Source organism: Gossypium raimondii, chromosome 7 (assembly GCF_025698545.1).
Source record: "Gossypium raimondii isolate GPD5lz chromosome 7, ASM2569854v1, whole genome shotgun sequence".
Classification (NCBI taxonomy): Eukaryota; Viridiplantae; Streptophyta; class Magnoliopsida; order Malvales; family Malvaceae; genus Gossypium; species Gossypium raimondii.
The window spans coordinates 31,022,673-31,037,711 of record NC_068571.1 but is presented as its reverse complement, the minus strand read 5'-3'; the positions used below and the strand labels follow the sequence as shown (position 1 = coordinate 31,037,711).

Below are 15,039 nucleotides of genomic sequence, written 5' to 3'. Positions count from 1 at the left end.
GTTGAGAAAATTATTTAATTGAGAAATTAATTAATTTAATATTTTTATTTTGAAAAATAGAAAAACAAATATCGGGTTGGATTGAATTATAAAGTAATAGGTTAAAAGCCCATGAAGAACTTGTAATTTGATCCAATATAGAAGAGGTCGAAAATACCCTCATGATAATGCTTGGGATGGCAAACCCTAGTATAATTAACTAGGTTTGTCGCCCTTATACTCTTAGTTAGACTAGGAGTTCGTTTTTCTATTTGAAATAGACTTCTACAATTCAGCTATGTTGTCACCATTTCTCCCTATAAGTAGATGGAACCAATAAGGATAAAAACAGAAGTTTAAGATATATATATTCTACCAAAAAATAGTAAGAGTTTTATTCTCTAAATAAAAATTTTATTTTCCAGAATACCGATTTCTATTGAGAGAGATATTACTTTCAGATTAAAATTAAATAAAACTATATTTGGCTTGGTGTTTGATTTGAATCGTTTGGGTCCACACTTGAAGCAGCTTATGGTACGAGAATAGCGGAGAAGGTCATTCGATTGAAAGCTAGGGACGACAATGATTCGTCTAGCAGAAAAAATAGGTGTGATTTCAATAAAGAGTTTATTACTATAAATATCACAAACTGGCTCATTTTAAAAAAAAAAATTCACTAGTTGATTGAGATTGCCTTACAGTGACTCAATTCAATAGATGTAGGAATTATCATTGTAATGATTTACAAATTTTTTAAAGATTTACTGTAAGACACATGCATCATCTTAATGCATATTAAGATATTAATGAATGAATATTTTATTTTCTGTTAAAAAATGACACCTACTCTATTAAACATACTCATTGAGAAAAACCGAACAGAAATAACTATAAGAAATCGAAAAGGAACCTAATGATTGTCTTGAGTGGTGAAAAACTAAAAAAAGTCATTGATAATAAATTCCCTCTGGCCACTCAAGCTGAGGCTAGAAAACGTTAGTAGGGGTCTGATGAGATAGCTCGTTGCTATATGTTGGCAAGTGTGACCAACACCTTTTATAAGCAACTCGAGAGTTGTAACAGTACCAAAGGGATTTTAGACAAACTAGAGGACACGTTCAAAAGCCAAGCTACCTTGACTCGACAATCAACTATCACTAGTTTGATGAATATTGAGTAAAAGCTTGACACCCTGAACAAAGACCATATGATTACTCTTATGGGATACTTTCTTGATACTACGGATAATGAGGCCAATCTAGAATAGAACACACAAATAAAGATGGTGTTCAAAATCTTGTCCAAGATTTTGAGGGATTTAGGGTTGAATATAACCTTGGGAACAAGAATCTGATGCTTACACAACTCATGAAGGAATTACAATTGGTTCCTTGAATGGTTTTCAATCGGTTCGAAAAACAGAAGCAATCTTAGTAGTTGCTTCTTCCTTTAAAGGGAAGGGAAAACACATTAAAAGAAATAAGGCTAAGGTATTTTGGCCACCTCAAGTGGAAAAAAAGAGAACTAAGAAGCCTAAAGACTTATTCAATTCTAAATGTTTCTTTTCGGGTAAGGAATGACACTTCAAGGCAAACAGTGAAAGACTGGAAGGATTACCTAGCCACTAAAGGAAAAGGTATGAAAGTCTTTATGGAAGATTCAATAGACCACTAGGTTATTGATTCTGGAGCCATTAATCATGTTTGCATTTCTTTATAAAGGTTTGAGGAAATGAAAGATATTAGAGATAAGAGTCTATCATTGCAGACCGAAAATGAGGCAACTATGACAGCTAAAGTAGTGAGAGATGTACATCTTTATTTTGATAATTTTAGAAATATTATTTAAAAAAAAACGTTTTCTATGTACCAAGTTTCAAAATAAAATTGATTTCTATTGCATGTTTACTTAAAGATAACTTGACCGTGACTTTTAATAATAGTATTGCAATATTTAGAAACCGTAAACTTATCTGTAATGGACGAATGTCAAATAATATCTATTTTATCAAACCAAAAATGTAGACACCTTGAAATTAAAATTTCAAATAAAATATTTAAAACTTCTCGCTCTGATGAGTCGTACATTTGGCAATTGAGACTTGATCATATTAACCTAGAAAGAATCACTAGACTTGTGAAAGATGGCCCTGTTAATTCACTTAAAAAAGTTAATCTTCCACAATTTGAATCTTGCTTGGAAGGTAAGATGACTAAGCAATCTTTTAATGCAAAAAAAATGAGGATCATGAAACCTTTAGAACTTCTACACAGTGACGCGGTTAACTAGGATAAAATCTCATTATCTATGAGGTACCATAAGAACTCATCTGATAAATATTCCCCACCTCGATCAAACTGAAGTTCCTTTATGGGTAAAACTAGTTGTTTCTCCACTTCCGCACGAAACTCTTTGAATTTATCAATGGTTTCACTCTTCTGGTGCATTAAGTATACATACACATATCTGGAATATTCATCAATAAATGTGACATAATACTCGGAACCACCTCTTGCACTAATGCTGATGGGGCTACATATGTTAGTATGCACAAGTTCTAGAGGTTTTCCGACCCTCGTTCCTTTTGCATTAAAAGATTGCTTAGTAATCTTACCTTTCATGCAAGATTGACATTGTGGAAGATCAACTTCTTTAAGTGAACTTAAGATGTCATCTTTCACAAGTCTAGTGATTCTTTCTCGGTTAATACGACCAAGTCTCGAATGTCAAAGATACACCTCATTAGAGTTAGATGTTTTAAGTCTTTTATTTGATATTTCAATCTCAAGTAGTGTGTACATCTTTGGTTTGATAAAATAAATATTATTTGACATCTATCCATTAGAGGTAAGATTGTGATTTCTAAAGATTGCAATTCCATTATTAAAAGTCACGGTCAAATCGTCTTTATATAAACATGCAATGAAAATTAAGTTTCTTTTGAAACTTGGTACATATAAAATGTATCTTAAAATAATCTTCTTAAAATTATCAAAATAAATATGTACATATCCCACTACTTCAGCTACCAGACTTCTCTCATTCCCATTTGCAATGATAAGCTCTTATCTCTAAGATCTTTTGTCTCCTCGAACCCTTGTAGAAAAACTCAAACTTGAGTAGTGGCTATAGAATCAATGACCTAGTGGTCTATTGAATCTTCCAATAATCAAGCTTCTATCATAAAGAGTTCCATACATTTTCCTTTGGTAGCAAGGTATTCCTTCCATTATTTACAGTTTGCCTTGAAGTTCCCTTTCTTGCTGTAGAAGAAGCATTTAGACTTAGATAAGTCTTTAGGCTTTCTGGTTCTCTTCCTTTCCACTTGTGGTGGCCTAAAAACCTTAGCCTTTCTTTTCTTAGCGTGCTTTTCCTTCCCTTTTGAGGAAGAAGCGATGACTATATTTGCTTTTGCTCTTCGGACTGGTTGATCACCGTTCAACATCAACTCATAGGATTGTAACTCCTTCATGAGTTGTTACCAAGGTTATAGGCGACCTAAAAACCAACAAATTCCTTTGACAAAATTTTGAAAGCTATCTCAATTTGAGTGTTCTAATCCAGATTTACCTTATTGACTGGAGTGTTAGGCTTTTGTTGGGCATTCATCAAGCTAGTTATGCCAGATTATCGAACCAAGGCAGCTTGGCCTCCGAACATGTCTTCTAGCTTATATAGAATTGTTTTAGCAATCTTATAGCTCTCTAGTTTCTTATACAAAGTATTGGTCACGCTTTCCATTATATAGCAATGAGCTATCTCATCAAACTCTTCCTAGCGTTTTCTAGCCTTAGCTTGAGTGGCTGGTGTGAACTTATTATAAAGAACTATTTTAAGTTTCTCACAGCTCAGGAAAATTATCAGGATGATGCATACATCTTACATTAAATCTTGAAAACATTTATAAGTTGTTGCATCAATAATTCCTACACCCATTGAATCAAGGCACCTTGGGGTAACCATGATCAACTAGTAAGAACATGGATTTCAATCCAATTAGTATATTAACCTAATTGTGTAACATTTGGCCATCATTCTAACTTAAGTTGAGCTCTGTGGGGAGTTACTTAACTAGAAGATCTTGAGTGTATAATCATCAACTCAACACCTATCCCATCTTGCACCACAAATGAGTCATCATGGGACAATCTCACCGAGTAACATGGTTTGACTAGTTGTCCTCTTTTCAAGATATAATTTATTGACCTATCACATGATAATGCCTACCACAAGGATTAGTCTAACTATTATATGATCATAATAAAATTATGCTTACTTTCAGTAAGTCTCCTCAGTGAAATCAACATGACAATGTCTACCTTAGCGCAAATCCATTTCATGCTATCACAAGAGACCATTGATGGAGGTCGTAGGTCTTGTTTAGGGACCTTCCCTTACTCAATATTTTGAAAACATACAAGGATTTTAGTTTTCAATTTCTGTCATGTATGATCAATATATGCATAATAAGTACAATTAGCATTCTTTCCTAAACTAGATGGCATGCTTATCTCATGTATGCATGACATGCTATGGCAATTTTATAATACTCATATTCAATTATTCACAAGAGTAAATCAAACAATTTTGATTCTCAACAGTTTTTCTTTTAAGGGAAAAACCGAATAAGTGACCAGGTAGGTTCCTAGGAAAGGGAGGTGATTCATCTTTGACCACTTAAAACCAAGTCTTTCATTGTCAGATCCAATCCTAGACATGCCCCTTCTCATTACCACACTTCTCACAGTAATCAAATAACCTAAAGAAATGAATGGTACAACACATGTATTTTCTCATTACCAGACTTATCTTTGATAGATCAACTGTGGATCATATCATACATATATATCAAAATTATATCATAAATAATTATTAAACAGATATATGAAGAGATGATTAATAAAATAAAATTGCCAGCAAAGGTCTCCATGGTTCTATTTCTAGAAAACAAATGAAAAACAAAAATTATAAAGTTTTTCATCACAAGGCATTCCTTGTGTCTTCGACAATTATCGCCCCATCTTCTCCTCGACATGGACTACATTTTGGAAAATTTACATTTATGTCTTATGTTCATTCTCGGCTCCCAAGAATTCTATAAATAAACATAATCCTACATGGAGATGATAGTCGACAGTCTATTTTTTATGATCCACAACCTTGGAAAAAAAATAATTATTATATAATAAATATATAATATTTCATTCATTTACATACATTCCCCTAAACATGCAAATAATTACAAGAATGCCACATATTGTCAAATATTAATCAAATAAGATAAAGAGAGAGGTTTGGTCTTGGTTTACACCCTAAACATAGCACAAACCTGGCTATGATATCAATTATTGGAAAAAAATTTAGTTTGAAAATGGTTTTCTTGGACAACGAAAAATTAAAATTTTGAAGACCAACTCGGTTTGTGATATTTATATCAATAAAACCTAACTGAATTCGTACCTGTGTTTTTAGATAAGTGGATTCTTGATATTTTTCTAATTTCAACCAAATGATCTTCTCTGCTATTCTCGTACCACAAATTGCTTTAAGTGTTGGCTTGAACCAATTGAACCAAAACACAAAACTAGACAAATTTTCTTTTTCGGGTTGAACAGGTAAAATTGTTATACTGAAAAAAAATGTTTATAAGTTGAGAATAAAGTCTCTATTTTTTCGGCAAAATACAATGTCTCAAAATTTTTCTAAATAGCTTTGTAGGTGTCATCTATTTATAGGAAGAGAATGTAGAACCCTTGTAGAGTCGTAGAAGTTTAATTCCACTAGAAAAAAATATCCTAGTTTATCTAGGATATAGCGGCAGCAACCCTAGTTAATTATACTATGTATTTTCTGTCCCATGTTCTTACATGAAGGGTTTTGAGCCTCTCTCACGTCGGGTCCAATTATGAGTACTTCTTGGGTCTTTTTGACCTAGTACACTGTAATGTGATTCAACCCGATTCAACTATTCTATTTCCCAAAATAAACTTTAATATCTACATATTAAAAAATTTTCTCACCCTAATTTTACCCTAGTAAAATTTTGAAAATTTTACCTCGTTAAAAATTTGACGATTTTACCCCTAATAAAATTTTGAGAAAATTCATTCAATATGTTACAACTCAACATGTTGACTATGACCAAATGATTTATTTTCATTTTTGGGGTTCAAAACAGTTCAAGAACATAAACTCATTCTTCCATAATTTTTTCAGTAATCTTATATACGATTGGAAGTTTCCATTTTTAGAAACCTACATTCATTCCAAATGATTCCATTTCTCCATTTCGGAGAAAACCATAATCATTCCTGAATGTTTCTCTTTTCTCTTTTTCTATTCATTCTGTTCATTTCTATTCAAACACGCAGTTGATTTCTAGTTTCAAAAAGTTAGCGAAAGGACTGATTGGACATATGTAGTTGAGGCTCAAATGATTTATAATTAAGTTTTGACTTTTCACCTATTAATTATAAACTCATTTAGGCACGAAGTCATTCCACTATAGTATTGTGAATGAGCTCTCCTCAACGACATACCATTGTGAAAGAAACTACTAAGTGCTCATCCAATGACCTTATCATGAGTATGTTACCCTCATAGGATATCATTGATCTTTTTGGGATAATATCCATTCTCCTAATATGATCCTATTTTATCTCATGGTCGCAATTACATCTTCCTTCATGAAAAGTCAATCACTATCAAATAGTGATCAAGTCATCTATCACAAAGATGGATGACTCGTGACCACGTTTATTTTTTTATCAACGATGTAATGCCAACGAGAGGATATCATTACCCATGTTTTGGGCCATAAATTCCACTGTTGTGAATGACGCTACATACTATAAAATTTGTACACCCAACGCACCAGCTTTCGGTTCCTTATATATTTGATTTTAGGCTTTTACTTACATCAAAGTGTACGAGTCACACATATATAGTCCACCATCCACTCAGGATTTAAGTATGCCACAATATAAATGTTACAAGTGAATAAATTCATAGACAGATTTAGGATCTATTTTGCTTGGGTCCTGTCCGATGTACTGTCAGTCTCGTCAGTCACATTCTATACCTATCTTCTAGGAGTCATCCGCTCCGATGCCCAAGACAAGGTATCTCCCCAATTGGGCTTGATAGACGACATATTAGTTTTGCAACTAGTTTGCTCATTTCTTATTAGACTAAGGACATGTTTAGGTATGTCTACTAATACAAGTTGTCTTTCTATTCTATGATCCGACCACATAATATCGCTTAGTATTAATTAAACATTAGAAAACCAATGAGCAACATTTGCTTCCATTTTTCTTTGCGTGCAAAAACCATGTGAGGAAAATATACAAAGTATTAATGTAATTTATGAATAATTTTATTGACCAATATGTTCGAAAAAATTACAAGTGTACTTAGACAAAAATACTACACTCAGGGCACCAAATCTAGCAGTTAGCAGGTGAGGTCGAGAGACAAACTAGACTAATTTGTCTAAATTGGTAAAGATAAGACTGAGACGTAAAATTGAGCCAATCTGGAAGTGTGAGTGATTTAGATCCCTAATTTGAAGGTTAATCAACAACATTGAAATTGACCAACCGCTTCTTATTATCGTATTTAGTACTTTTATATTTTGCATTATTTATAATTTAGTCTGATCTGTCGTAATTCGGTGTAGTAGATTAAACTAGTTTTCACATTTAAAGAGCTTGAATACAAGCATTTTTGTTATGTTTTTAATTCAGTTTCATTAGTTTTTTTTACATTCAATAAAATGTGCACATCAAGTCTTTTACTAACCTTAAGGGCCGAATGAGTCCTAAGAGAGTGCTAACATATTTTGTGAGTGTGCAGGAGACCATTAGAGGGTATTTCGGGTCAATAATGAACGCTATATCGTAACATGGGAGATCCAATGTCACAACATAGAGAGTAGAATAGAGAAAGTGACAAACTGCCTTCAATGTTGCAACACAGGCCGAGGGTGTCGCGACATACCAATGAAGATGGCTACAGAGGAACTTGTTGGTTACTAAAGAGGAACATACCCGCAAACATGCATATGGCTCGAAATGAAAGAACTTCAATGGACTATGCCTTACGAAGTCTAAACATGGTTCAGAAAAGTATAGCAAGATCAGCAATTACAACTAATAATTTCGAGATCAAACTGGCGATGATACAAAGATCCAAAATAATCTGCAGTTTAGGGGCACTCTGATAGAGCACCCTAATCAACATTTGGAATGTTTTCTTCAACTCTATGGCACTTATAATTATAACTGGGTCACTGATGACTCTATTTGTCTTCGATTGTTCCCCTTTGCTTTGATTCAAAACACTTTTTTTTGTTAGACTCACAAGCACCAGGGTCTATCACGACATGGGATAAAATAACTAGAAAGTTCTTATATAAGTCTTTCCCAATCAATAAAATAGTCCAACTAAGAAAAGGGATCGTTGTCTTTAGAAAAATGAAGGGAGAAAGTTTTTATGAGGTGTGGGAACGTTTCAAGATGTTAATTCAAAAATGCCAGCACAACGGATTTCCTTAGTGGATGAGATTGCAAAATATTTTATAATGGTTTGGATGCCAGCACATGATTGGATTAGACTGAGCAACAGAAGGAGCCCTTATGAATAGGACATACGAGGACACATACAAAATTATTGAAAATATGGCATTAAACTCCGGTCAATGGTTGACTGAACAATTCACATATGGTCAGAAACTCGTTACGGTCAAAGCTATTCAAGAGGATAATAAGTATCAGCAAACAGTGGATAGACTCAACTATATCGAATCTGCTTCTACACCGTCTATGCATGAAGGAGACAAGCCACTTTTCCATTATATCAATGGTGCTGCTGATGATATAAATTACATCGAGAATAGGGGTGGAAACCCTTATTCAAATACATACAATCCCAACTAGAGAGATCACCCAAATTTGAGATGTGGAGGAAAACAAGAGGGAGGTAACATTTTAAATCAAGTTAAAAATACTAATTATCAACCTTCTTACTTGTAGAAACCTCAGGATAGAACCAACCCAAGCGACCATACTACATATGGTTAACGTCTGGATAGAATTGAAGGAGAGATGCAGACAATCAGAACATATGTCAAGCAGATGCAATATGAGCACACTAACTTAACAAAAACATTGACTAAGCTTGAAGATAAAATTAGCCAATTGGAGAGCATGATGGGTGACATTAAAAGAGAAATTGAAACAGGTATTCCTAGCAATACGGAGGATAATCCATGGACAGAAGGAGAAATACCTACCCAGAGGTAATTGTGTAGCCTAGAAATACCTACCCCAGAGGTAAATGTGGATAATATTGATAAACCTCAAGATAACTCCCTAGAAGAAGAAAATGGACCTAAACCAGAAGAGGAGAATGCACTAACGGTTGAGACAGGAAAAAATACACTTAAAGATGTCGAAATCACAAAGGTCTCATTCCCGTCACAATTAGAAGAAAGACAAAAACGGGAAGAGGATGAATTTGTAAGTTTTTTGAATTTGTTTAAAAGCTTAAATATTAACCTACCCTTGATCGAGTTAATTAAGAAGGTCCCTAAATACGCCAAGTTTTTAAAGGATATGATGACAAGGCGTAAGAAAATAAAGGTAGGAGAACAGGTTAATTTAAATGCCTCTTGTAGTGTAATAATTTCCAACCAAGTACCGCGAAAAGTGAAAAGCCCCGGGTAGTTTTACCATTCCCATATAAATAGGGAATATTTACTTTAATAAAGCCCTGTGTGATTTAGAAGCTAGTATTAACTTAATACCCTTATCAATTTTTGAAAAACTCTGGTTAGGGAATCTTAAAGCAACTCAAATAACATTACTATTAGCTAACAGGTCTTCAGTACACCCGAAGGGTATACTAGAAGATGTGTTAGTCAAGGTGTGAAGCTTTATTATTCCTGCAGATTTTGTAGTACTTGACTTTGAAGAAGATCGTGAGATACCAATCTTACTAGGAAGACCTTTCCTGGCCACTTTTTGATCCACCATTAATTTAGAAAAAATTGAGTTGATAATTAAAATTAATGGTGAAATTGAAACCTTCAAATGTAGCTATCACCTGAACGAGGAAAGTAGGAGGAAATTAAGGCAGCATTGCAAAATCTTATCTATTTCTATGTTCCCAAATCAAGGGAAATGTTTCCTTTTACGAATACAGAAAGAATAAACAAGTTCAAGGAATGGGACTAACAAGCAAGGGCAGAATGGCACGACGGATGGTGGACTAGCATTGATAGAATAAAAAAATGTCCATGGGTGAATTGACAATACTGTTGGATAAATCTGGCAGTATAACTTAAAATTTGTGAATTATTGCATGATAATTGTAAATTATTGTATACTTAACTAACCACATAGTTTATACTTTAACTTTCATTTGATTTAGGTTTATCTTTAGATCGAAACATCCTTAAGATGGAGTTTAGGTTGAAATAGATTCGTTGTCGCGACATCAAAACAACAAGTCACGATGTAGCAGAAAATCTCTGAGAATCTACAAACTTGCAAATGTGTCACGACACAGAACCCCTATGTCGGAACATTTGTATCTTGCTAGGGATATCACAACACAGAACCCCTATGTCACAATATCGCCATAATTTCCTGTAGGGTTGGCCCAACCCATTAAGCAACTCTACGACTTAAACACTAATTTTACCCGATTTTTAGGCCTTTTAAACTCTATTTTACAATTTAAAATCCTATTTACTCCTAATCAAAACACTTCCTAAGCCCTTACCCCCTTAAACTCTCTTAAATCTATCAACATCTCCTAAACCTTAAACCCCCAATTGCCTAAATTTCTTTTCACAAACTCGATACAATAAGGAACGAGGATATCACGGGAAAGTGAAGAATTCAAGCGACCTTAGACTATAGTTCAAGGTTAAAGGTTCTTAAATTCAAACTTTTTACTATTCTATTGCTTCATTTATCTTAGTAAGTCATTAGGATTGAAACATCATACCTCCTAGGAAGAGCCATCGATGGTTCAAAATTCGTCGTCTTTTCTAAATTCGAGTGATGAAAAGTATTTTAATGAACTTCAAGGAAAATCATTCATTCATGAGAGGGGATTTGATCCATCGATTATTTTGTGTAAAAAAAATTGGCCTTTGTTTAGGTATCATCATTAGGAACGTTTTTGGACAATCCCAAAGGATAATGCTGTAATCCCCATTGTCCAAGATTTCTATGCATCTCTACAGCACTACAAGTCTAGAAATACTGAAGGTTATATATGGGATACAATACTTGTGCGAAGGAAAGAGGTGCAAGTAACCCCTAGAATAATTTGCGATTTTTATAACGTCCGATACTATGAGAATGATTTCATTGATGAAACTAACTTAGGATATTTTAAAGACATAGATATGGATAGTATTATAGAGTTTTTACCTAAAGGAAGGAATGAATGGAAGTATCGTGCAGGTACTAATATCCCAGTCTCTTTTCATCAAGCCGTTATGTTTCCTGAGGCTAAGATGTGGATTCAGTTCATTTGCACACAAATTGTACTTGTTTTAAATGTTTCTAACGTTAATACTTTTAGAGCAATTTTACTCTATGCTATTTTGCAATAAAAGTAGGTGTATGTTGGTAAGTGGATCCACCAGAACATGGGAACATGCATTAGTAGCCAGAAGGTGGGAGTGTTCTTTCCCAATCTAGTGACGGCTTTATGCAAAAAGGCGGGTGTACCTATGACCTTCACTAAGTAGTCATTAAAACCTTCACGAGGCATTATCGAAGACACCTTGTTCCAGTAATACATCGAGCAATAGGCCAAACAAATCAAAGACGGGAACAAGCGACAACAAGAGACAACAACTACCCCCATCTCATTAGAAAAACTAGCACGAGCTCAACAGGATGTTGGTGAGAGTAGTCATCCTAAGTTAGATTAGATGGTTTAGTGGATGCAAGAATCAGGACCAATTTTTCAAGAGTTTGCAAGGCAAAATAACATCCGAATCCCAATTATACACAAGATATGTTCTGTCCAACTAGTATGGAACAATAAGAAGTAGTGTCGAAAAGTGAAGAGGAAGGAGAAAAAGAAGAGGATGACGGGGATGAGGAGGATTGAGTAGTTTACTTTTATTTCAATTTAAAAGGCTTCTATTAATTATTGGATGATTTTAATTTAGACTTTGTAGGAGTAGGTTTTATAAATAGATTTTCTTTTAGATTTGTTACTTTGTGTTTAATTTTTCTATGTAGGAACCTAACACGAAGTAGACACGAACAAATTCAAAATTTCAACGATCAAAGGAGGAAGCATCCACCAATAGGAGTTCAAGCAATCACGATCAATCGGGTAAATTCTTTCCTAATTTTTTGATAGGCTATACATAGAGGACAATTTGTCAACTAAACTGTGGAGGGTAACATAGAAAATTTATTTCAAATTTTTACATATATTTTTTTTTATTTTTCTTGTCTTTTGATGTGTTGAGCTTGTAGAAATACAAGTGATTAGTTAGGAGCATGTACATAAGTTGCTTGTTTTTATGAATAAATTTGGCATGATAATAGGAGATTGTACATTTTTTATTAGTAAACTACTGAAGTTCTATATGTTGCACTATAAATAGGTATTAAGCTATCATCTGTACCAAGTGCTATAAAAAATACAAGGAAACGAGCATGCTAGTATGAAGGATAAATGGTTGAATTTGTGTTTGTTTGATTGATTAAATTTATGCATGTTGAGATATTTAGGGATGACCTAAGAAATTGTTTGGAACACATCCAGAGCTAAAAATTTGTCCTACCTATATTTCACCTCTAGTACTAATTTTGAACCTCTTGACACTTATTGATAAACCATAATACAAAACCTGAGCCTGGAAACGTTAATTTGTATATGCCTAGTAACACCCCTAACCCATCTCCATCGCCAGATTAGGGATATGGAGTATTACTAAACAATCAAAAACATTTAAACTTTATATCATTCAATAATATAATCACATCATAAACTATCCATACACATGCATACAGTCCCTAAATCGAGCCCTCGAGGCCCTAAAAATAGCCTAGAAATAATTTGGGACCAATTTAAAATAGTTTGGAAAGTTTAGGAAAATGATGCAAAGATTGCAAAATAGACTTTAGGGTTTATTCAACTGTTTATAGTCTATACATAATCTTAAAGAGTCGTCTTTTTTTTCAGAAACAATATAGGTGCACCCTAAGGAGATACGCTCGGTCCAATAAATCTTATGTCTAACAACTCCTGCAACTATACTTTCAACTATTTTAATTCAAGTGGTGTCATACGATATGGTGATATCGATATCAATGCAGTTTCAAGAGCCATATCAATCACAAATTTAACTTCACGATCAAGAGGCAAATCGGTAACTCTTTAGAAAATACATCAGTAAACTCACTAACAATCTGTAACTGTTCTAACTTCGACTCTGGATCTTTGGTATCAAGGATGTATGCTAGAAACACTTCACTACCTTTATGTATCAAGCTCTGTGCAGAAATTGTTGAAATGATTCTAACAACATTATTTCGCCTATTAGATTCAACTAAAATAATCTAACCTGTCTAACATTTCAAATCAATCCGTTTCTGTCTACAGTTTACCACAGTATCATGTAATGATAGTCAATCCATACCCAGAATAACATCAAATTCCTGAAAGGGTAGTAACATCAAATCAGCAGGGAATTCATAGCCACTAACTTTTAGTAGACATTTACAACAAACTAAGTTATTTCTCACATTCTGACCTAGCGGATTAGTAACCTGAATATCATAATCGGTTGATTCAACAGGTAATTTCTTTTCTATTACTAATGCAATGAAAATATAAGAATGAGTTGACCTAGGGTCAATCAGTGTATACACAGTAACATCAAAGAGATAGAATGTATAAACAATCACATCAGGTGCAACAACTTCCTCTTTAGCTCGTATAGCATATGTGTGAGTAGGTGCTCTAGTCTCTAATCGAACAACAGTGTCTTTTACTCCATGATCGGCTGTTTGATGTCACATAAATAATGTGCAAGCGTACACTGTCGATGCAAGTATAGTAGACATATGAGTCTATCAGATATCGATCCCACGAGGATGGTTGTCTTTTTTCTATCAATGTTAGTGCAATAAAGAGATAGATGTAATAAGCCCAATTTGCCTGGCTCGTTAGTAAAATAAAACCAAATATAAAAACAAATAAAAAAACCAATAGCAGTCCATTTTTAAATGTCCGGTATTACAAATCCCAAATACCAACAACAAACTCGTATGGCCCAACCCGTTTTAACCTAAACTACCCAAACACTAGCCTAGCCCAACTACACCTAGCCCAACATTCATACGGCCCGACGCAACTAGAAACCCTAGCGGTAATGGAGAGCTTCCAGCGCCGCAACAGTAGCCTCCCACACGCGCGCCTCCACGCCACGCTCCTCCATACGGCCGTACCTGCGACAGTCACATAAACAACAGCAAAGAAATGGGCCAATAACAAAAAGCAGATGGTAACAACAAAAAGAAAGGGATTTCTTTTGTATTTTTCATTTTTCTGGCTATATAAAAGCCAAATATGCATTGTAAAAAGAAAAAGAGGACGCATATTGAATAAAAAAATCAGGGAAATTTCAAAAACTAAAAAAGGTGATTCAACCTTTGCTTCAGTTTTTGTTCTGTTTTTTTCTATTTTCTTTTCTTTTCCTTTGTGTTTGGGATGTTTGATTCTTAATTAAAAAGGAGAGATTAGAGAGAGTGGGTGTACCTGGAGGCCAGATTTTTTCTCTCTCCGTAGTCATCGGAGTTGAAGCGATGATCGGAGGTCTTTGAAGGCGACGAATCGTCAGAATGGCGCCAAAAACAACAAGCATGTCTTTTAGGTTTTGTTTTAATTGAAATAAGTTGCTGATCGCTCTAGGGTTTAGCCTATAAGCAGTGGAAGAAACGGCGTCGTTCAGAGCCTGTGAAGTGGCCATGATACGATGCCTTTTAGAGGCTCAGACTCGCGCGGTGACTC

General features: G+C 34.3%; 1 non-coding gene across 1 annotated transcript; it reads right to left on the bottom strand.

Moving 5' to 3' along the window:
• Positions 1–8,426: 8,426 nt before the first annotated feature.
• LOC128042688 (small nucleolar RNA R71) lies at positions 8,427–8,533 on the bottom strand. The gene has a single exon (XR_008198201.1). It is a non-coding gene; the product is annotated as a small nucleolar RNA R71 (small nucleolar RNA).
• Between the last annotated feature and the right edge of the window lie 6,506 nt (positions 8,534–15,039).